Here is a 23,022-nt window from a genome sequence, read left to right as displayed (position 1 = left end):
TGTCAAGATTGTAAATTTGTTTAATGTCTTGAAAAGTCCTTAAGTACCCTTTATGGTAAAGGTCACTGTATTTTATGAATCCTTTTCTCACCCAAATTTTGAAGCTCATGTCGGTTTTGTTTAGAGCAAAATCTTCATCATATGCAATCCACCTAATCATCAAGCAAAGTTCACTGTTGTCCTGGACCAGCTTTGCCCAGATTCTAAGTGCTGTTTCAGACCATGGACTGATGTAACTCATTTTGTTCATCATGTTGACATTCCCAATTACAGCTTGTATTCCCAATTGCTTCATTTGTATGTCTCTTTTCCAGGTCTATCAATTTATGCTCTAAGTTCCTTAGTTTTTCTTGTTGATTTCTTTTAAGAAGGGTTGTCTTTGCAATTAATTTACCTCTTAAAACGGCTTTACAGGCGTCCCAGACTGCTTCAGAAACGCTCCCTCTGAAAAAGACTTGGAAGCGTGGGCGATTTCTTCAGCCACTATCAAGCTAACTTTCACTGCGGCATTGTTTTTGGCTGAGGATTTTGTGAACACAATCTGCTGCAACCGCAGTTTGCCTTTTAATTCTTGGGCAATTTGTTGCTTTTCTTGAAGGCTAACTCTGCTTTACTTAGCTCCGTGTTTGGCGTCAAAATGTTGACGCAGATTTTACTCCTTGACAACAGACACTGACTCGTGACACAAAAGTCATACCGGTCTTTCTCCTTGAAGGACAAACAAGTATTCGCCTTCCCATTTTTCTTGAAACAATCTTCCGTCTGAATCAACTTTTTGCTTCCTGGACATTTTGGGATCTTAATTTTTTTCTCAATTTCACCCGTTAGCATTGATGTGGAAACACTGCCATCATAGTCGACAGTCATTGTGGGAAATGTAGTTTTTTTGTCAAAGCACACTTTTGAGCTATTTATTATTATACACTCAGACGTTTTAAGCTCTCGCGGACCACATAAAATGACATGGCAGGCCACATTTGGCCCGCGGGCCTTGAGTTTGACACGTGATCTAGAGACAATAATGTCAGGTCCGCCAGATGATGTTTGATAATCACTGATGGCAAGAGTTAATTGACAATGCGTTAAAAGAACAGCGTGGCCCCATTGAGAATAGTCCAGCCAGAGAGAGAGAAAGAGAAGCACAACATGTCGGGAACAGAGGATGCTAGCTACAGCTTCTCATCCTCTCAGCCTCCTGAGAGAGGGAGAAGCTGCTGCTCCTCTCGGCATGGAGGCGGAAAGTTTTTCAGCTCATTGTGGTGGAGTTTTTAAACAGTGGAGGCAACAAACGAGAGCAGTGTATCATCAAACCGTGAAAGAAATTTTGCTCTTCAGGACCAAAAATACCAGATGGAAAGATGAGAAAAATAACTGATTTTGTTGAAGCTGGATGCTCATGTATGTTTATAGCTCACCTGGTAAAGCAGCTGCTCATTACAAGAAGCCAGGTGTAAAGAGCTTGACACATTACTTCTGCTCCATTCATTTCACCTGGATGTTATCTTGTTTTCAAAACAGGTTGTTTTTCCCTTTTGTGAAGTAGAAATAACAGCAAGATTTCTGTTAGTTTGAGCAAAATCTCCCTACTTGTCAGTCTTCATGCTTTATCTGTTACATACTGCAGTGAAAATGCCTAAATTCTCTCCAGTATGATAACCAATCAAATTTCTAAGAGACAGGCCATCCGAGAGTGTGATGTGAGAGACTGCCACTGTTGTTGCCGTTTGTCGAGCCCATAAGGGTCAGTTCCCACATGTCCCTGACCAGTTTCTACTGGAACAATAAAGCACACTGGCGCCCACACAATGGTAAACACACACACGGTATCCAAATAACATGTTTTACAGTTTCTATTTGGGTACAATATACATGTAATATTCCATGTACATAAAAGATCTTATAGTTCGGTATATTCCAAATAGAGCACTTTGCTCTCAGGCTGCAGGTTTACTGGTGGTTCCCAGAGTCTCAAAGAGTACTATGGGAGGAAGAGCCTTTAGCTATCAGTCTCCTCTCTTATGGAACCAGCTCCCACCGTGGGTTCGGGAGGCAGACTCCCTCCACACCTTTAAGATCGAGCTGAAAACCTTCCTTTTTCATGATTCTTATAGTTAGGATATGAGTATCTCCTGAGTTGGAGTCTGCATGTACGGGACCCAACTGTCCAGGTTATGCTCTTTGCTCTTATAGTTATGGGTAGTCTAGCCAACCATTACTTATATAGCAATGGGGATGTTACCTGATGCACTGAGAAGTACCTCACTCTATTTCTCTAATATATTCATTCATTCATTTTCTGAACCGCTTATTCCAATTCAGGGTCGCGGGGAAGCTGGAGCCTATCCCAGCTGGCTTTGGGCGACAGGCAGGGTACACCCTGGACAGCTCGCCAGTCCATCGCAGGGCCTCTAATATATTAATGTATAAATATATGGCAGTATTGCCGTCTCTAACTTATTTCTCCTTTTTTCTGCAGGTCTTCCTTATTAAGTGCAATTGTACATGTTGTTCCGTCTTTCCTGTCCTCTCCACCCCAACCAGTCGAGGCAGATGGCTGCCCTCCCTGAGCCGGGTTCTGCCGGAGGTTTTCTTCCTGTTAAAGGGGAGTTTTTTCCTTCCCACTGTCGCCGTGTGCATGCTCAGGGTGGGGGATTGGATCGAAGTCATGACTTGATGCAATCAGTTGGTTTCTATTATAGGATATGTATGAATTGGCCCGAAATATTATGTATGTTGATTCGTGTATGTAAAGTGCCCTGTGACAACATTGTTGTGAAGTGGCGCTATCCAAATAAAGTTGAATTGAATTAATAACAAAATGTTGTGTAGTTTTCTCTTCTCCATTAGCAGCAGCTGCAAAGCCCAGTCTCTCCCTCCCCGTCCTGAAGAACACTCCTCATGTAGCTCCACGTTGCAGTCAGAGCCGGAGGTGACCACCTCTCTGAATAACCTGGAGCCGACTGCTGGCCCTCCGAGCTGACGACGTCTCATTCCAATGTCTGCCCTACCAACTTTCGATGATCATTTCTTTGCAGACTGCAAAGACTGCAGTTGACGCTGCTTAATTCATCCTGGTTTACTGTCAGATATTAATGTCTATAAATATTTTGAAATTTTTCATTAATGAAGTTCAAATTACTGTAAGATGCTGTAGACTTTTAATTGTAGAATAATTGGAGCTGCAGCTGTTAAAGTATTTAAAATGACACTTTAACTTTGGGTCTGTCCAGTTTTGGCCACAATGTTTTCTATTTCCTTTTTACTGCTTCAAAGTTAAAATGATGTTTTGCCCAGACATTAATAGTTAGAGTTTAGTACATTAATATCTTCCACTATTATTTAGTAATTTCCTGAAATACATTTAAATAAAAAATGTTGCTCTTTGGGCAAATTTTATGATGGAATTAAAATGCAATTAATCCAAGTTCAAATTACTGTAAGATGCTGTAGACTTTTAATTATAGAATAATTGGAGCTGCAGCTGTTAAAGCATTTAAAATAACACTTTAACTTTGGGTTTGTCCAGTTTTGGCCACAATGTTTTCTATTTCTTTTTTACTACTTCAAAGTTAAATTATGTTTTGCTCAGACATTAATAGTTTGAGTTTAGTACATTAACATCTTTTACTATTATTTAGTCATTGCTTGAAATACATTTAAATAAAAAATGTTGCTCTTTGGGGCAAATTTTATAATGGAATTAAAATGTATTTAATCAAAATGAATTGATTACAAAAATTGTAATTAATTAGATACATTTCTTTTTTAATGTAGTCCCACCCTTTTAATGTAGTCCCTCATTTCTCACATCAAGATATGCAAAGATGTCAGAAAAAGGAAGCAGACAGACAAATGTGTTGAACAGACAAGACTAACAGTTACAGCCCATGTTTGTGAATGAGATCGCCATCAAGAGCGTACATGCTGAGTCAGCGGGAGTCGGCAAAGCATGAAGATTTTTCTGGTCTTTCTAACAGAAAAACATCTGTTGAGCATTGCAGCATCACCAGCGATGAACTCAAAGGAAAAATGATGGAGACAGAAATATTCTTTAGCCTCTGTGGCTTATTTATTTAAGGGATAACAAAAATGTGCATCCTCTCTCTCGGAGGGAAAAATCATACAACACAAAAAGGAGGGAAAAAGGTAACTTCCCTGGGCGCGCTTACAGACGTGAACGTAATGACGCAGAGTGCGTCCTCTCACAGACGTGAACGTAATGACGCAGAGTGCGTCCTTGACCAGTGAAACAGCGCCTCACCGTGGCGACAATCACATACAAAATCCTTCTTGGTGATAACACTGAAAGTGTATTTACAACATGAGTACACAAATAAAGTCTCTTAACAACATCACATTCAAGTACACTTCTTCGTGCCTATGGCACATTAATGTAGTACATTAATATCTTCTACTATTATTTAGTAATTTCCTGAAATACATTTAAATAAAAAATGTTGCTCTTTGGGCAAATTTTATGATGGAATTAAAATGCAGTTAATCCAAATGAATTACAAAGACTGTAATTAATTAGATTTAAACATTTTTTAATCTAGTCCCACCCCGAATCACCCCACCTTGCGATAAGAAAGATAAATTGAACCTTTCCTTTGGAAGCAGTGAAGGGAACTAAGTTTTTCATGGCAAGATATGTGGTGCTGCATCAACTGTACTTCTTGGACTGATTAAAAGATGTGATCATCAATATAACATCCCAATATGTAGAACAAATTTTTTATACGTTTTTTTTTTTTTTATTTACTGTAAATTTATTATTTAATGAAAAATTAAATTCGACTCTACGATGACGACCAACCTGGGCATGAATGTTCCCTTGCCCGGACGCGGGTTACCGGGACCCCCCTCTGGAGCCAGGCCTGGAGGTGGGGTACGAGAGCGAGCGTCTGGTGGCCGGGCCTTCGCCCATGGGGCCCGGTCGGGCTCAGCCCGAAAGGGTTACATGGGCCCCACCTCCCGTGGGCTCACCATCTGCGGGAGGAGCCGTAGGGGTCGGGTGCAGTGTGAGCTGGGCGGCAGCAAGGGGCGGGGACCCTGGCGGTCCGATCCCCGGCTGCAGAAGCTGGCTCTAGGGACGTGGAACGTCACCTCTCTGGTGGGGAAGGAGCCTGAGCTTGTGCGCGAGGTTGAGCGGTTCCGACTAGATATAGTTGGACTCACCTCGACGCATGGCTTGGGCTCTGGAACCAGTAACCTCGAAAGGGGTTGGACTTTCTTCCACTCTGGAGTTGCTCATGGTGGGAGGCGCCGAGCAGGTGTGGGCATTCTCATCAGCCCCCAGCTTGGTGCCTGCACATTGGGGTTTACCCCGGTGGATGAAAGGGTAGTTTCCCTCCGCCTCCGGGTGGGGGGACGGGTCCTGACTGTTGTCTGTGCTTATGCACCAAACAGCAGTTCAGAGTACCCACCCTTTCTGGAGTCCTTGGAGGGAGTGCTGGAGGGTGCTCCTTCTGGGGACTCCATTGTTCTGCTGGGGGACTTCAATGCTCACGTGGGCAATGACAGTGAGACCTGGAGGGGAGTGATTGGGAGGCATGGTCCCCCTCCTCTGAACCCAAATGGTGTTTTGTTATTGGACTTCTGTGCTCGTCATGGATTGTCCATAACGAACACCATGTTCCAACATAAGAGTGTCCATATGTACACCTGGCATCAGGATTCCCTGGGCCGCAGTTCGATGATCGATTTTGTAGTCGTATCGTCGGACCTGCGGCCACATGCCTTGGACACTCGGGTGAAGAGGGGGGCGGAGCTGTCAACTGATCACCACCTGGTGGTGAGTTGGCTCAGGTGGTGGGGGAGGAGGCCGGTCAGATCTGGCAGGCCCAAACGTGTTGTGAGGGTCTGCTGGGAACGCCTGGCTGAGTCCCCCGTCAGAGCGAGCTTCAACTCCCACCTTCAGCAGAGCTTCAACCATGTCCCGAGTGAGGCGGGGGACATTGAGTTTGAATGGGCTGTGTTCCGTGCCTCTATTGCTGAGGCGGCCGGCCGGAGCTGTGGCTGTAAGGCTGTTGGTGCCTGTCGTGGCGGTAATCCCAGGACTCGTTGGTGGACACCAACAGTGAGGGATGCCGTCAAGCTGAAGAAGGAGTCCTATCGTGCCTTCTTGGCCTGTGGGTCTCTGGGGGCAGCTGATGGGTACCGGCGGGCTAAGCGGCATGCGGCTTCGGCTGTTGCCGAGGCAAAAACTCGGGCATGGGAGGAGTTCGGCGAGGCCATGGAGAAAGACTTCCGGACGGCTTCGAGGAGATTCTGGTCCACCATCCGGCGGCTCAGGAGGGGGAAGCAGTGCTCCGTCAGTACTGTGTACAGTGGAGATGGGGAGCTGCTGACCTCAACTCGGGACGTAGTGGGTCGGTGGAAGGAATACTTCGAAGACCTCCTCAATCCTACCAACACGTCTTCCGATGAGGAAGCAGAGCTGGCGGACTCAGGGGTGGACTCTCCTATCTCTGGGGCTGAAGTCGCTGAGGTGGTCAAAAAGCTCCTTGGCGGCAAGGCCCCGGGGGTGGATGAGATCCGCCCGGAGTTCCTTAAGGCTCTGGATGCTGTGGGGCTGTCCTGGCTGACACGCCTCTGCAGCATTGCGTGGACATCAGGGGCAGTACCGCTGGATTGGCAGACTGGGGTGGTGGTCCCCCCTTTTTAAGAAGGGGGACCGGAGGGTGTGTTCCAATTACAGGGGAATCACACTCCTCAGCCTCCCTGGTAAGGTCTATTCAGGGGTCCTGGAGAGGAGGGTCCGCCGGATAGTTGAATCCCGGATTGAGGAGGAGCAGTGTGGTTTTCGTCCTGGTCGCGGAACAGTGGACCAGCTCTATAGCCTCTTTGGGGTCCTGGAGGGGGCATGGGAGTTTGCCCAACCAGTCTACATGTGTTTTGTGGACCTGGAGAAGGCATTTGACCGTGTCCCCCAGGGGCTCCTGTGGGGGGTACTCCGGGAGTATGGGGTACCGGACCCCCTTGTAAGGGCTGTCCGGTCCCTGTACGACAGGTGTCAGAGCTTGGTCCGCATTGCCGGTAGTAAGTCGGATTCTTTTCCGGTGAGGGTTGGACTCCGCCAAGGCTGCCCTTTATCACCGATTCTGTTCATAACTTATATGGACAGAATTTCTAGGCGCAGCCGAGGTGTTGAGGGGATCCGACTTGGTGGCCTCAGGATTGGGTCCCTGCTTTTTGCGGATGACGTGGTCCTGTTGGCTTCATCTGCTCGTGATCTCCAGCTCTCGCTTGAGCGATTCGCGGTCGAGTGTGAAGCGGCTGGGATGGGAATCAGCGCCTCCAAATCTGAGACCATGGTCCTCAGCCGGAATAGGGTGGATTGCCCTCTCCGGGTCGGGAGTGAGGTCCTGCCTCAAGTGGAGGAGTTTAAATATCTCGGGGTCTTGTTCACGAGTGAGGGAAGGATGGAGCGCGAGATCGACAGATGGATCGGTGCGGCGTCTGCAGTAATGCGGGCTCTGCGCCGGTCTGTCGTGGTGAAGAAGGAGCTGAGCCAGAAGGCGAAGCTCTCGATTTACCAGTCGATCTACGTTCCTACCCTCACCTATGGTCATGAGCTGTGGGTCGTGACCGAAAGAACGAGATCTCGTATACAGGCGGCTGAAATGGGTTTCCTCCGCAGGGTGGCCGGGCTCACCCTTAGAGATAGGGTGAGGAGCTCGGTCATCCGGGAGGGGCTCAGAGTAGAGCCGCTGCTCCTCCGCATCGAGAGGAACCAGTTGAGGTGGCTCGGGCATCTGGTCAGGATGCCTCCTGGACGCCTCCCTGATGAGGTGTTCCAGGCACGTCCCTCTGGGAGGAGACCCCGGGGAAGACCCAGGACACGCTGGAGGGATTATATCTCTCGGCTGGCCTGGGAACGCCTCGGGATCCCCCCCGCAGAGTTGGCAAATGTGGCTGGGGAGAGGGAAGTCTGGGCTTCCCTGCTTAGGCTGCTGCCCCCGCGACCCGACTCCGGATAAGCGGCAGAAGATGGATGGATGGATGGAAAAATTAAATTGTTATAATTCTATATACTTTTATTTTAAAACTTTGCTTTAAAAGTGTTCATGCAAACTTTTAAGAAATCTTTCGTTGCAAATACAAATGATTGTCCCAAGTTCCCATGTGAAATGAAGTTGTCTGCTCCAGTGCACAGATGTCTGGAGTGATAAGCTCCAACCGTGTTTCTGCAAACACAAAACAAAAAGTAAAATTCTGACTTGTAGTTTCACAGGGGGGGGGGGGGGGGAATGAATGAGACCAAGTGATTGATGCTTTCTTCATAATTCAAGTTTATTATCTCCAAAAATGTAAAGGCGCCATATTCTCATTAATCCAAATATACTTTATACATAATTTCTCACATCAAGATATGCAAAGATGCCAGAAAAAGGAAGCAGACAGACAAATGTGTTGAACAGACAAGACTAACAGTTATAGCCCTCATTTGTGAATGAGATCGCCATCAAGAGCGTACATGCTGAATCAGCGGGAGTCGGCAAAGCATGAAGATTTTCTGGTATTTCTAACAGAAAAACATCACATCCAAGTACACTTCTTCGTGCCTATGGCTTCAATCAATCAGTGAACTGTACTTTCTAAATAACAGAACAAAGTAAAGCAACACTGGAGTACGCGACGTGAAGGAGAGAAGGAAACGGAGCATTTCCATTTGAGCTGAAGCTTAATCCGTCTGAAGGAAGTCTCCAGAAGGTGAAGCAAAGTTAGTCGTGGTTCTAAATGTGCATTATATTACAGTGATATCTCCCCTTGTTTACAGAAACTCATTTTCACACCATACACAGTCAAACACACTTTCAACCCCTCAGTCTTAGGGGGTCCTTATTTTCCACAAAGCATCACAGCGAATGACAAGAAGACAGGCGCTGGCTGTTTCTGGCTCACAACTTGCAGTTTTATGTAACAAAAACAGGCAGAGGCCTGTATTTTCAGTAATAAAACCTCCAAACTTGACAAACTTTTTTTTTTTTGTCCTGACAGCTGCACTTAGTTACCATGGCAACAGCACCAGACCACTCTTGGCAACTCTGATGTCAGGGAATCAGATCTAAGTGAAGTCATCGCTGCTCTATGACTGCATTAAAAATCTCCTGCGTTTTGAAATGGTTATTCATCACTACAGTGGTCACCTTGGAAAAAAAGCAGGTACATTTCTAAGAGATGTTTACAAAGGCTAAAATGCTATTTATTGACACATGGCTCTTAAATGGCTATCATCTTAATTGTTAAATAATAAATCCATAAACTCGCACAAGTGTGCAGGCCTCACTGCTTCACCCATCAAGTACTCGCCTCCAAAACAGTCCCAAACCAGCACTGGCACACGTACAGCATCTGTCTGTCTACTGGTGCACTGTCAAAAGATAAACCAGAAAACATTCATCTTCTATGCACACTCCTATCAACATCAATAAGTAAATAATCATGGTGTCTTTGCCCACTAACATCGCATCCCTTCAAAGTCAGGGCTCTCATTTGCTAGCAGGCACTAGTCAATCAGTAGCACATTCACCAATCAGTGGCAAGGCATCTCCTTGACGACATGATCTGGGTTTGAGTTCCTTAATTGTGCAGACGCTGGACAGGAAGCAAACCGCCACGTCATGCCAGAGAAGTTGGTTTGTTTCTTGGTTCAGTTTGCTCTTCTGTCTGCCTCAACACAATTTACAACAAAAAGCTCATCTGCAATCCGCATCCATGATCCTCCACAGACATATTAATGATAAATAAAAACATTTCACACAGTAGAAAGTATAACTCGTGTTATTGCTATGAGCACTTTACCTCGGTAACTTTCAGACCTGGGTTAATTATTCAACCACTTTTCAAGGTGTCACTAAGACAGAAAGGTTTTTCTACATAAATTATAGGAAATCTGAAAGTTATTTATCTTTTTACCTCCTAAATTTGCTCATGGTATCTTATTTGTTTTGATACAATAAGCTCCAGATGTTTGCAGGCAATGTTGGACCCAGATCTGGTTCAGATATTTCCTGCCCATCCTCCCGCATTTGACCAATTAATTTTCTAGAAACACACCCAGTAACAATATGGCAAACACTCTCAATTTGTGCATGTTAAACATTGGTGCATGTTTGCATGTAACAAAATATCCACTTTCATCAGCCGACACGCATTGATGAGGTATGCGTCGTCTCAGTATTGTGGGAGTGTAAATGCATACATGTAACAGCGCCTCGTGTTTCTCCATCCGGTCCCGTAGCTCACAGGATGAAAATATTGCTTCTTCCATCTGACCTCACCACCCAGCATGAGACGGGACACGACCAGAATATTCTGCTATACGTTCTGATTCAACGTGCTGCCCAGCAGAGATGCTAGGCCCAACAAAACTTGACAACCTTTGTGCAAAAATCAGCCCTTAAATTGTTCATGTGGTTTCATTTCTTTCTTTTTGCCTCAGTCTTTGAGAACTCTTCTTCTTCTGTTTGTGCAAGCATGCATCAGTTCCACAAAAACTGGCTGTGCAAGAGGATCAGAGTCCAAAGATGACGAGGAGAGGGCGGGAGAAGAGTTGGCCTCCATGTTGATGGTTAGGGCAGTGAATGGGGTGGGCTGAAGGGGATTCAAGTCCTCCACAATCCGTTTCTACCTGGAGATCATGGAGCTGGACTGGGAGTGGTTAGAGGAGGTGGTGGCGGCACTGAGCTGAGAGAAGACACTGTGGCTCGACTCCAAACTGGTCATCGAACCCCTGAGAGAAAAGAAAGATTCAGTCAATGTGATGGTGGACACAACTTTCACAGTCCACATAACTTCACATGTATGCAGCACCTGACCATCCCCAGTTTGCCAGAGACTAACTGAGTGTATTGTGTGTGCATGACTCGTGCTCATGATGCAGAACCATGCAGCCAGATCAACCCTGGAGTGGGTGGGGAGGTTTACTCTGTTTAATGCACAAAGCTCACTTTGTCAATGGCTGCAGCAGCCAGCAGTCCATCAGGTGCAGCTAGGTTCATTATAAACTTAGATCAGCGCTTCAGTGAGGTACGTTTCACCTGGAAGTTTAAAGACAGTTCTCTTTTAGCCTGGTCAGATCACTGTGCTAACTTATGTTGAACCCATCATCTGCTCACGAGTTGTAGCTCAGGATTCAGTCGTCTCTAAATAAAACCATTATTTCACTGATTCTTTTCCTGGTGATAATTATTTTCGTCAATAATATCAGACACAATGTTTTAGTGTCACCCTGCAGAACTACTGGAAGTTTGCTGCTGCTGGACATTAAAATCAAACAGCTGAATAGTAGTGCAATTGTCAATCACTAAAAGACAAAAACTATTTAACAGCCACTTTTTAGTCTGTTGTTGGGGGTGGGGGTCGTATTGTCTTAATCACTAAATTTCATTTGTTAAAATCTCAAATCTTTCGAGCATTTAACCCATTAAATTGCTGGAAACCTGAAGACAAATCAAAGGAAATTTCACTTTTTCCTGTGAATTACAATCACTTCTACTGCTAACACCAACTTTAACACACAGATTAAAATGATTCTACATATCAGGTATATGCAATTAATAAAGATTACACTACCTTGAGCTGAGACTTAGATAATCTTTATGTCATTACCTGGCATTAAAATTACAGAGCTGATTCACTTCTTTAGTATAAAGTTAGAAAAGTGTTTGAGCAGTGATTTTAACTTTTAGCAGCGCAGAGTAACAAACAACTTTGCTGTGTATAATCTGTGCAGAAGCAGCATTTTAAATTGTGTATAACATGGCTTTTCTCATGTGAACAACCACAGAGACAGAAGAGTAAAGCCTAGTTAATATAGATAACCACCACTATAGTACATGCCATCTTTGAATGGAGGTTAAGGCTTTGGTAGAGTAGCTAACACACACAGTCTGGAAGTGCTTCAGAGTCCACCTTTAAAGTGCTTTTGACATTTGACTGCTTGTGTCTTTGAAGTCTAAGCAAACAGTTGCATATGATACCTCCTATTTATTGGTATCTTGTGGATCAATCTGAAAATATGCATGACATCTCAAACATATTATATTAATACTTGTTAAATCATTTGAGGATGCAAACTTTAAACAGTTTTGGTACTTAAATTACAAAATGCATTTAAATGTATCATTTACAAATCTGGAGTAAGAACGAACGAAAACATGCAGCTCGATGGAGGAAGGCGCCAAAGCGTCAGGACAGAAAACGTAAATAGATGAGAATCAACCAATCATGGTGTTTGCGACTTAACCGTAAGAAAATAAAACAAAATGCAAATGGAGGCAAACAATCATCAAAACAAGGTTAGAGTCTGTTAAAGAGAAGCCATCGTAGACTGTGGATGATGGGATGAAGATCACTAATCTGCACTGGACAAGCAGCTGATGCTGAAACTTTGTTTTTCTTTTGGTTCCAGTCCAATGAAACAGAGAAACGACTTCCACAGTGACTGATGAACTGGGATCCACATCTGGTTAAGTAGCATTACCTAAAATCAAAAGACATTTTTTCGTTCCACCATTTGAAAAGAAGTTTGGTGATGAAGTCATTTTTCAGGACGCATCTTGCCAAACACTTTCTCAACTAATGACACAGCCATGAAAACTTATGGAGCTTTTTCTGAGTGTAAAAAATAAAGGTCCACATCAGCGGCTCTACGAGGGCGCAGAAATCTGACTGAATCTTTTCATAATAATCTCCTTTTTTTGTGGTTGTTATATAGAGCATATTGTATAGAACAGCAATCCAATGTGCTTTACATAATAGAAAGAAAATGTTCAGAGGAACACAAACAGTACAGAAACTACTGAAGTCACATTTTGATCTAATTAACTACGGCAGCATATAATCCAGCGTATTCAAGAGAGGTATCTTTTACCATTAGACCATAAGGTTCACCTGTTTAATAAAAGAAACTGTATTATTGTGTGAAGCTACAGGGGAAAAAAAACTACTGGCAAACAAACAAACAAAGAAAGCAGTCTCTACGTGTAGCAGCAGCTCCACCAGTTGAAATAAATCCCACCTCGAGTAGGAGTGTTTTTTCATTTACCTGCTCACATCAGATGAGCTCAGTAGGCAATAAAATGTCACTAAATACTGATAGATAACATTTTATATTCCATTCATTCATTTATTATCCGAACTGCTGAGTCCAAATAAGAGCGGCGGGGGACATTTTACATTTCTTCTTCTGTACTTCTGATAGAAAAATGTCATAGAAATTGTTTCCGGTCCATACTGCAGCTGTTCCTCATGGTCACCAGTAGGGTTAGACAGGCATCAGCCCAACAGATGTTTCCAGGTGTGACTGTGTCAGCTCACCTCTAGATCAGGGTAACTGAGGACAACTAGCTGGGCACAAGCATTGACATCATCTCCTTTGATGAAGGAAAGGTCCACCCCACCGACCCTCTCCAGGTCCGAGAAGTCCAGGCTCCTCTGCCAGTCCTCGGTATCGTCCTCCACCACCTGCTGTCTCAGACTTTCCTGCTCGCTGCATCAGGACACAAGCAGATATGAATTCCTCAGTTTTTAATCAGCTGAAGACATAAAGCTCAGTCAGTCTGAAAAACCTCGAGAAATTAAATCCTAGAGGCTTTTAGAACCATCACATGCTGTCATGGATCTGGCTCGCATCAGGACCATCCAATGACAGAAAGACAGAAACTCGCCTCCAATGCAGAAAATGAGTGAATAAAAACGACCAGCATGAATGCATCTCTACATGAACAGCAAGGAGGAGGCTGAATCTGGCCTTCACAATCAAAATGCTGCAAAGAAACCCCCATCAGGGGAGGGTCAGACAGTAAAAGAGGAACACAAATATTGGACCTGTAGGGGAGGAAGGACGTGTGGTGATATGAAGCTGTTTGTGTTGGGGATTTATTCAAACATGACAGTACACTTAAAGTCATATACCAGCAGGTATAGCGCCCCAAACTCTGTGTTCTCAGCAACAAGGTCTTGGTCCCCGACAACACAGAGCATTTATAGTTCCCTAGAGTTTTACCAAAACTATAACAGACAGCATTAAAATAGGTCTGACTCAGCTTTTTCCTGATTCTAGGAATGCAGCCGTCATAAGCAAGCAGCAAACACTAACTAAAATGTAACTTTTGAATCTTCTTGATGTATTATTTCCTTCCATCCCATGCAAATTACACATGGTGCCCAAACTGTTAAGTTGTCAAGGTTGTTTCTTCCACACAAGCAGTCTGAGCTCTGCTTTCTCCAACTGCAGGTGATGCTCTGCACAATGAAAAGAGGAAAAACCCCAAAAATGGCACCAATGGCTCATTTTGCTTATTATTACAACTGTGTTATTAATCAGTAACAAACTTTGTTTTTTAACACAGGCTTCCAAAGATTAAAACTACGATCTAAGTGAGTAGGATGATAGGGTGCTGCATCAGACAACCTCCATAATTACCAGTTCAAAACAAAACTTAGCTGGACTTCAGATGGAAATATTTCAGCCAGAAGATGCTTTGCTTAGCATAGTTTCTTTTGTTTGTTTTCTTTTTTTTTCACTGTGGGTCTTTTCACTGGGGGTGTTCACTGTGATTTCTTATTTACAACATACATGTGCTATTATAGTTTTGCTTTCCTCCAGATTTGTTTCAATAAGTTTAAAATGACAACAAATACAGAAAAATCAGTATGTGTGAGTGAAAAATGTACAGTGATGTTGCTAGAAAGAGAAGTTTTTCATATTACTGAAACTAGAACAATATTAAAATAAATTACTGTAAAATCCAGATTAGAGCTGTATCATTTAAGTACAAGCTTTAAATGAGCTCGAGCCGTTTTCACTGGTCTCGTCACTGTTCACAAATAAATATCTACTGAGGATGACTGATGGTCGGAGTCCACAGAAAACCGGATTTCTGAACAAGTTGAAGGGCAGGAAGCTGCAGGAAGCGTGTGTTGCTGACTGACCTCTCCCAGTATCTGACCAGATCTTCTGCTGAAGGGACCGACATCTGTGTAATCCTAAGAACTAAACACACTCATGTACAAAAGCACTTTTTTTTACTGATTAAGTGGCAGAAAAAACGTGAGCAGAAAGCCGACTGTTTACTTCCGCGTACGCAATGACGCGATATTTAAGGGGCGGAGACTCTTGATTCATCGCTAAATGCTGCCACCAGGTGGTCATATGAGCGAATTACAACCATTTCTGATTAAAAACATCAGCCTGTTGTCGAGTATTTTGGAAAGATTGGCCATGATTTTGTCATATATGTCGTTACAAACAGGAAATTGTTTCAGTAATTGTGTCAATGAAAATACAAAATAACAGCAAAAGCAAAGAGTTCGCAAACAGAGGTGGTCATTTGCGGTTATGCTAATAAAAAAGATAATAAAAAATAAAAATAAAAAAAAGATAATCTATCTATCTATCTATCTATCTATCTATCTATCTATCTATCTATCTATCTATCTATCTATCTATCTATCTATCTGTATTTGCTACGAAATGTGGATCAACAAAGTATTAAGCAAAGACTGTGAATACTTATGTACATGTGATTTCGTAGTTTTTTTTTATTTTGAATAAATTTGTGCAAATCTCAACAATAAATTTTTCACTTTGTCATATTGGGGTACTGTGTGTAGAATTTTGAAGAATGAAATCAATTTAATACAATTTGGAATAAGGCTTGGTCCATTACTAATGTTTAGTTTTTTGTTTATTTTTTGCGGTTAGGCAAATAATACTTCTCAAGCTCCCATTAGCCAGCATGTTATTGTTTATGCGATAAGTATGACGGCTCATAACAAGTGGGGTTCAAGTCATGTCAGAATGTGGGATTTTGGGAGGAATGAAAAGGTGTAAATGTAAATTTAAATTCAGTTTATAAATTTACACTAACATTTACTGAAATATATTAAAACTTTGAAATATATTTATATAAATTTAATAAAGAATGTTTTAAAGAAAAAAATACATAGATCTTGAAGGAAAATTCAAGTATCTCCTGGAATGCCTTGAAGTATCCCAGGGTTACCATACCCTTGTATGAGAAACAGTACATTCATGGGTATTCTGATCCAATCAGAAATGACCAGAAAATACAATTATACAACTTCAATTGTCCAGTTTATTCTGAAGTGATCTTATTCAATTTGCTTTCTTTTCTATGTCTGTGGTAAAAAATAAAAAAATAAAAAGAAGAAGAAGAAGAAGAAGAAAAAAAGTACCTAACATTGGATTTGTGCAACATGAGAATTTCATGTAATACCACTTTGACAAGGAAAATAAAGCTTTGTTTAAAACTGCTGTTTGACATTGTGTTTTAATGTCTGGGGTGTCTAAGTGTTGTAGTTTTGTTTTGTTTTTTCAGGACCTTGTTTAATGTGGTGCAGATGCCAAAAATATAATGAAACAAGCCTAATGTGCATTTCCACAAATAAAGGTTTCACACTATGTTTTCACGAATCTGCATAGTATGTGGAATATTTCTGTCCAGGTTTGAAGAGTGTAAGTATAGTGGATTTTTGTCAGGACCTGGTCTAATGTGGTCTAGTTTCCGAAAAATTCAGTGGAATTGCCCTTTACACATACTGCGACTCGGAAGTTGCGAATCGGAAGCTAACTTCAGCCTCGTGATTATTGTCAACATGTTCGGAGCTCCAGCTGTTTTAAGCCATGCGGCCATGCTAGCTGTTGTGTAAGTGCTCCTGTTAAATGACGCTTCTCTGCTTTTTGTTTGGAAATATCACCACAACTGCGGCGGCATTTGGGGAAATGGGCGCCAATCTAAATGTCCGCTACCTTCCTTCTACTGTCTTAGCTGCTCGGCTAATTCGCTCCATCGCCAAACCAAACCAACTAGTCGTCATTTCCGTTTAACGTAGCAGAGGAAACGGAAACCTCGGTTGACATTGTTTTTATTTATCATGGCTATTATTTTTCAAGACACGTTTTTTTCCGAAATCATGAGAAAACACTGATAAAGACGATTTTTGTGTTCGGGGCTGTATTCTTACTTCCGGGTAGGTGCCGCAAGTCTTCATGGGAAATGAAAAATTTGGGGTAAAAAAGATCTTTTGTTTGCGAGGAAAGTCGGATAATATTACTTTTAGTACTTGTCCTGTTATTTTTCAAGATTTATTCATGTAAAGACGACGTTTTATTTGAAATATTTTAATTTGGCACCGTTGGTCAAATAGACCTGGATTTGGAGGCCTATAAATAGCGCTCGTGGTATGTGTTTCCTTTGGACTGTGTTCGATACGCCTTGCATTTATAGGCCAGTCTCTGCTTGCTCTCAGTTGAAACGGTATGATCTGGGTGTTGTAAACCCCTGTCATACTGTACAATTGCATTGTAGAGTAAGCAGAGACATAGGCTGGATAGCTGTGCAGCTGGCGGTCGAGCTGGTTTTTATTTCTTGTTGTTATTTCAATTTTCATCTTGTTGGATGGATTCACTTGTCTGGTACCTGAACAAAATCTCATAATTATGCATTCCATCTCTCTTTACAACAGTTGCTAAGCATGAAAACCACATTGAGGCCAATAGAAAATCATTTCTAACCTTAAAACATATTTAGCTGGTCTTTAAAGCATGGTTTTAACATGTTTACTGTGAGTGACCATGGTATAAGGAGATTAAACAACTCAGATCTGTGCATTACACGGTTTTATTGCACTTTGCAGAGTGCATGGTGTTCTACACTCTGCGTGAAAATATGCAAGAACTAACAATGCCCCCTCAAGCAATTATCTTTCCCCCTCAATTTAAATTGGCAATAAAAGGCAGGAATTTTCTAAAGAGCTCATGGCAGTGTTCTATAAGTTTTGCATACCCATCAGAATCCTTCATCATCTTCATCAGCTTGTGCAGCATTCTACTTTGCACAATCAGCTCCAGCGGCTCCAGAGTTACTTCAAGTACAGAAGCAGCTTTCTTGATCAGTTTGTTGTTTCTCTTCAGGTCTGTGGTTCTGATGCTTCTTCCCCAGCAGATGGCTGCAAAGCTGACTGCACTCTCCACAACAGACTTCTAAAAGATATGCAACATGTTGGTGCAGATGTTAAATGATCTCAGCTTCCTTAAGAAGTAGAGTCTGCTCGGACCTTTCTTGTAGATGTATTCAGTGTTGCATTAAAGCCCAGATTGTTGTCCAGCTGAACCCCAAGGTACTTGTATTCCTCCACCTACTCCACCTCCTCTCCCAGGATGGAGATGGTGCTGTGTGTTATTGTTCCTCCTGAAGTCAACAATCATCTCTTTTTTGCTGGTATTTAATAGGAGATGATTGTTACCGCACCATTTTACAATCTAACTGACCAGTTGTCTGTACTCTGCTTCTTGTCCATCACTGATACACCCCACAACTGCAAAGTCATCTGCAGTATTTCTGCAGATGGCAGGACTCAGAGTTGTACTGGAAGTCTGAGGTGTACAGAGTGAAGAGTAATGGCAAGAATGCAGTTCCTTGTGGTGCACCAGTGCTGCTGACCTCAGTCTCAGACGCAAAACTTATCAGTCTCACAAACGGGGGTTTGTTTGTGAGGTAGTCATAGATCCAGGTGGTTGTGGAGGTATCCACCTGGAATTTATGGAGCTTCTCACATAACAAAGCAGGCTGAGTGGTATTGAAAGCACTTGAGAAATCAAAGAACATGACCCTCAGAGTGCTGCCTGAATGGTCAAGATAAGAGTGTGCTCTCTGGAGCAGGTATATGATGGTGTCTTTAAACCCCAAGTCCATTACACTATGCAAACTGTAATTGCTTCTGAAATCTGTTTACTTTCTTTTTGAGGTGAGCGAGTAAGAGTCTCTCCAGGACATTCATTCGACTGGTCTGTAGTCATTTGGTTCAGTTGGTTGTGGTTTTTTAGGCACTGGAACAAGGCAGTAGGTTTTCCACAGCACTGGGACTCTATTTTGTCTTAGACTGGTATTAAAGAAGGTGCTAGAGAATTGGACATAGTTGTTTTGAGCAGGTCTTGAGGACTCTGGGACTGACCATATGGACCTGCAGCCTTGTTCTGGTTCAGTTTCTCAAGTTGCTTCTTGACCTGATTGCAGGAGACATACAAAGTGGAGGTCTCAGGATGTCCTGATGTGGAGGGAGATGAAGCTGTGCTCTTGTCCATGACTTAGCTGCAGGGCAACAGATTTGAGGTGTGACAGTGAAGTCTCCGGATATTGCCATGAATGAGTCTGGATGCTGCTTTTGTAGCCGAGCAATGACGGAGCTGATGACATCACAGGTGTCTCTGTCTGGTGCGGTACCAGGTGTTATATATACCAAAGAAGCCTAAACCGACAGATAAACCTATCAAGGTGAACTTTGTTTGCCAAATTTAGGGAACAACATGGCATCTAGAGCAGGGTTGTCAAACTCATTTTTACTGAAGGCCACATCAACATAATGGCTGTCCTCAAAGGACCAGATGTAATTTATAAATGTAACTAAATGTAATTGTATGTCATGTAAAATAAATGTAACTACTCCTTAATGTTAAATAACTCTGAACTGATCACTTATTCAAGTTATAGCAGTTCTTGCACATTACAGTTGCATCTAAAAAATATAGCATTTTATTCAAGATCTTTTTTTTTTTTTTTTTTTTTTGTAACTTTTTATTTGTAAGCATTTTCCTTTATGAAAAACAAAACACAAAAGAGGTCAGGGGGTATCTAATACAATAATTGGCACGTACAAAAAAAAAAAAATGTTTACATAAGATTAATCCTTGTTTTTGTTTTAGGTACTGTCATAGTTCAGCCATTTTCTCCAGCGTCTTGTTCCTAGGTCTTGTTGAAGGCGCAAAGTATAAGTCATGAGTTCCATAACTTTAATGTTTTCAACGATGGAAATAAAGAGTCTCATTGTGGGAGGCTGTTTCTTTAGCCAGCATTTTGTGATAGCCTTCTTTGCTGATGTGGACAAGATTTTGAGGAGATACATATCATCTGTAGTCAGCTCATCTGGACTACATCCAAGGTATAGTAGTGTGAAGGAGCAGCTGATATTATAACCTAGCACTTTGGAGATTACATTTGTCACCTCTGCCCAGAAGGGTTGAATAACTGGACATAACCAAAATATATGTCCGTGGTCCACTGCTGTTTCGCCACATTCCCTCCAACATTGTGCAGAGCCCATACTAAACTTAGATTTTTGTTTAGGTGTAATGAAAAAGCGAATAAGTGTTTTCCAACAAAAAACCCTCCAAGTGTTGGAGTTGATGGATGAAGACTGAATCTCCCAAGTCCCCGTCCACATGTCCTCTGTAATTACAGTATGCATTTCTTTTTCCCACTTTTGCTTTATGTAAGTTGTTGAATCTGTTTTTAGGTTGATCAAACTACGGTATAGCTTACTAATAAGACTTTTGAGACTTGCTGATTTATATGCACTGATAAAGATGTTAACAAATAATGAGAACTCTTCAACAGTGGTATTCTGTATTCTTTTAGTAATATAACTGCGAAGCTGTAAGTATCTAAAAAAATCGTGTTTTTCCAAACCGTACAACTCACATAGAGCATCAAAAGACATCAGATTTGCTTTCTTGTATACTGTGCAAACCGCAGTTAGGCCATATAATGTCCAATGTTTAAATCTGGTATCTTGTAAAGCAGGTGAGAAGTCAGGATCGTATGCTGGCCATCTAAGAATTTTAGCCTCCTCCTGCAGTTTCAATTTTTTTACCTCTGACTTCCAAATTTTAAGTGTCAAATTAATCCATTGGCTGGTTGTCAAATAGTTTCTACTTTCAGCAGTAATATGACCTAATCTTGATTGAATTGGCACATTAGATAGAGACGACTCAATTACCTTCCATTTTGCATCATAAGATGGGTTACACCAACAGACCAGTGGCCTCAGCTGTGATGATACATAATAGTCTCGTAAAGAGGGTAGGGCCTGCCCCCCTCTGTCCCTCGGCAACTGCAATGTGCAAAATTTGACTCTTGGTCTCTTTTTAAGCCAAACAAACCTTGAAATGTGTTTATTCCATTCCCTAAACTGTTTATCAGAAATGGGTATTGGCAAAGACAAAAAAAGATATAATAGTTTAGGAAGTATGTTCATCTTGACTGCCTGTATTCTGTTGCCAATGTCAAGGGGAAGCAGGCTCCAGCTGTCCAGGTCACTGATCATTTTTTTAGTAGCAGGGTTATAATTCTTATCATACAGTTGTGACAAATCTTTAGGCAAACACACACCCAAATATTTTATATAATCAGAGTACCAGTTAAAATTATATTTCGATGCTAACTCTTGTTCAGGATGAAAATTAAATGTCATGATCTGCGTTTTATGGATGTTAAGGGAATACCCAGAATATGAACCATATAATTGTAACATTTTCATTAGGACTGGTAAACCAGAGTTGGGATCTGTAATGGTAATCAGTACATCGTCTGCGTATAAACAGATTTTGTATTCCTTCCCACCTATTTGAATACCTTTTAATAGGGTCTCCTGGCGTATCGCTTGTGCTAAAGGTTCTATAAATAAATTAAATAAGTTTGGGCTTCCAGGGCACCCTTGTCTACACCCGCGCTGTAGCTGTATGGGATTGGATAAGCTTCCGTTTATTTTTATTCTAGCACTGGGAGAGGTGTAAAGCACCTGAATACATTTTATAAAATCAATGCAGAATCCAAATCTTTCCATTGCTAAATATAGAAAGTCCCACCGGACCGAATCAAAAGCTTTTTCAGCGTCAAGACTAAGAACCATAGCATTCAATTTTCTGTTTTGAATCTGTTCAATAATGTGGAGAGTTCTCCTTATATTGTCCTGGGTTTGTCTATCTTTTAGAAAACCTGTTTGGTCTTCATCGATCAGTGAGGGCATCACTGTGTCCATTCGTCTCACCAGAATAGATGTGTACAATTTGTAATCAGTGTTAAGAACACTTATTGGTCGATATGATTTACAGTCAGTTTTATCTTTTCCCTCTTTTGGAATCACAGATATGAAGGCCTCTTTCCAAGATGGGGGTACAGAGCCACCTTTCAAAATATAATTAAAACTAGTCTCGAGTTGGGGTATTAGGCCCTCTCTCATTTTCTTGTACCATTCAGGTGGGAACCCGTCTGTACCAGGGGATTTACTCGATTTGAGGCTTGAAATGGCTTTATCAATTTCTTGACATTAATGACATTAATTTATTATTTGCATCTCTGCCGAGTGAGGGGAGGTCCAAAGAATCCAAAAAGGTTTTTATTATATTTTTGTCAGCCAAAACAGGTTGACTATATAAAGTTTTATAGTATGTTTCAAATGATTTTTGAATACTATCAGGGTCGGTTACCATCTTACAGCTTTCAGGGTCTTTTATTTTATGAATTGAATTTTCAGCTCGTTGTTTTCTGAGCTTCCATGCTAGGAGTTTAGATGTTTTAGGCCCCGCCTCATAATATCTCTGCTTCATGTACCGTATATTTTTTTCAACTACTTCACCTAATATTCTATCTATTTCTTGCTTAGTCTGTCTCATTTGAAGTTCCACTGTGGAACTTTTTTCTTTCAGGTACCTTTCCTCTAGAAGTTTCAGTCTTTCCTGCAGTTGGGACATTTCTAAAGTTTTTTGTTTTTTAAGCCTGGCAGATTTAGCAATTATTTTCCCGCGGAGAACCGCTTTAGCTGCATCCCATACAATGCTAGGGTTTGTCTCCCCATTGTTGTTGTCCTGTAGATACAGGTTTAATTCTGTTGTCATTGTCTGTATAAACGCTGGATCATTTAGCATACCAGTGTTTAATCTCCATAACGTGTTTCTATGTCTGGCATCCAAATGAAGGCTTAAGTAAATTCCAGAATGATCAGAGAAGTCTCTTTGGCCAAGTCTGCATTCTTTTATTCTGTTTAGATCAGTTTTATACATTAAAATATAATCTATTCTTGAGTGGAGGGAGTGGCGTGCAGAATAGAATGTGAATCCTGGGGCTGATCCATGCACAGACCTCCACACATCCATAAGGCCTAAGTCTGAAAGCATTTTGTTTACACGTTTTTCTATAGGAGTACGTTTTCTTC

The sequence above is a fragment of the Telmatherina bonti genome (assembly GCF_933228915.1).
Source record: "Telmatherina bonti genome assembly, chromosome: 3".
Taxonomy (NCBI): Eukaryota; Metazoa; Chordata; class Actinopteri; order Atheriniformes; family Telmatherinidae; genus Telmatherina; species Telmatherina bonti.
The sequence above is the reverse complement of the archived record's forward strand: the minus strand, read 5'-3'. Positions refer to the sequence as shown.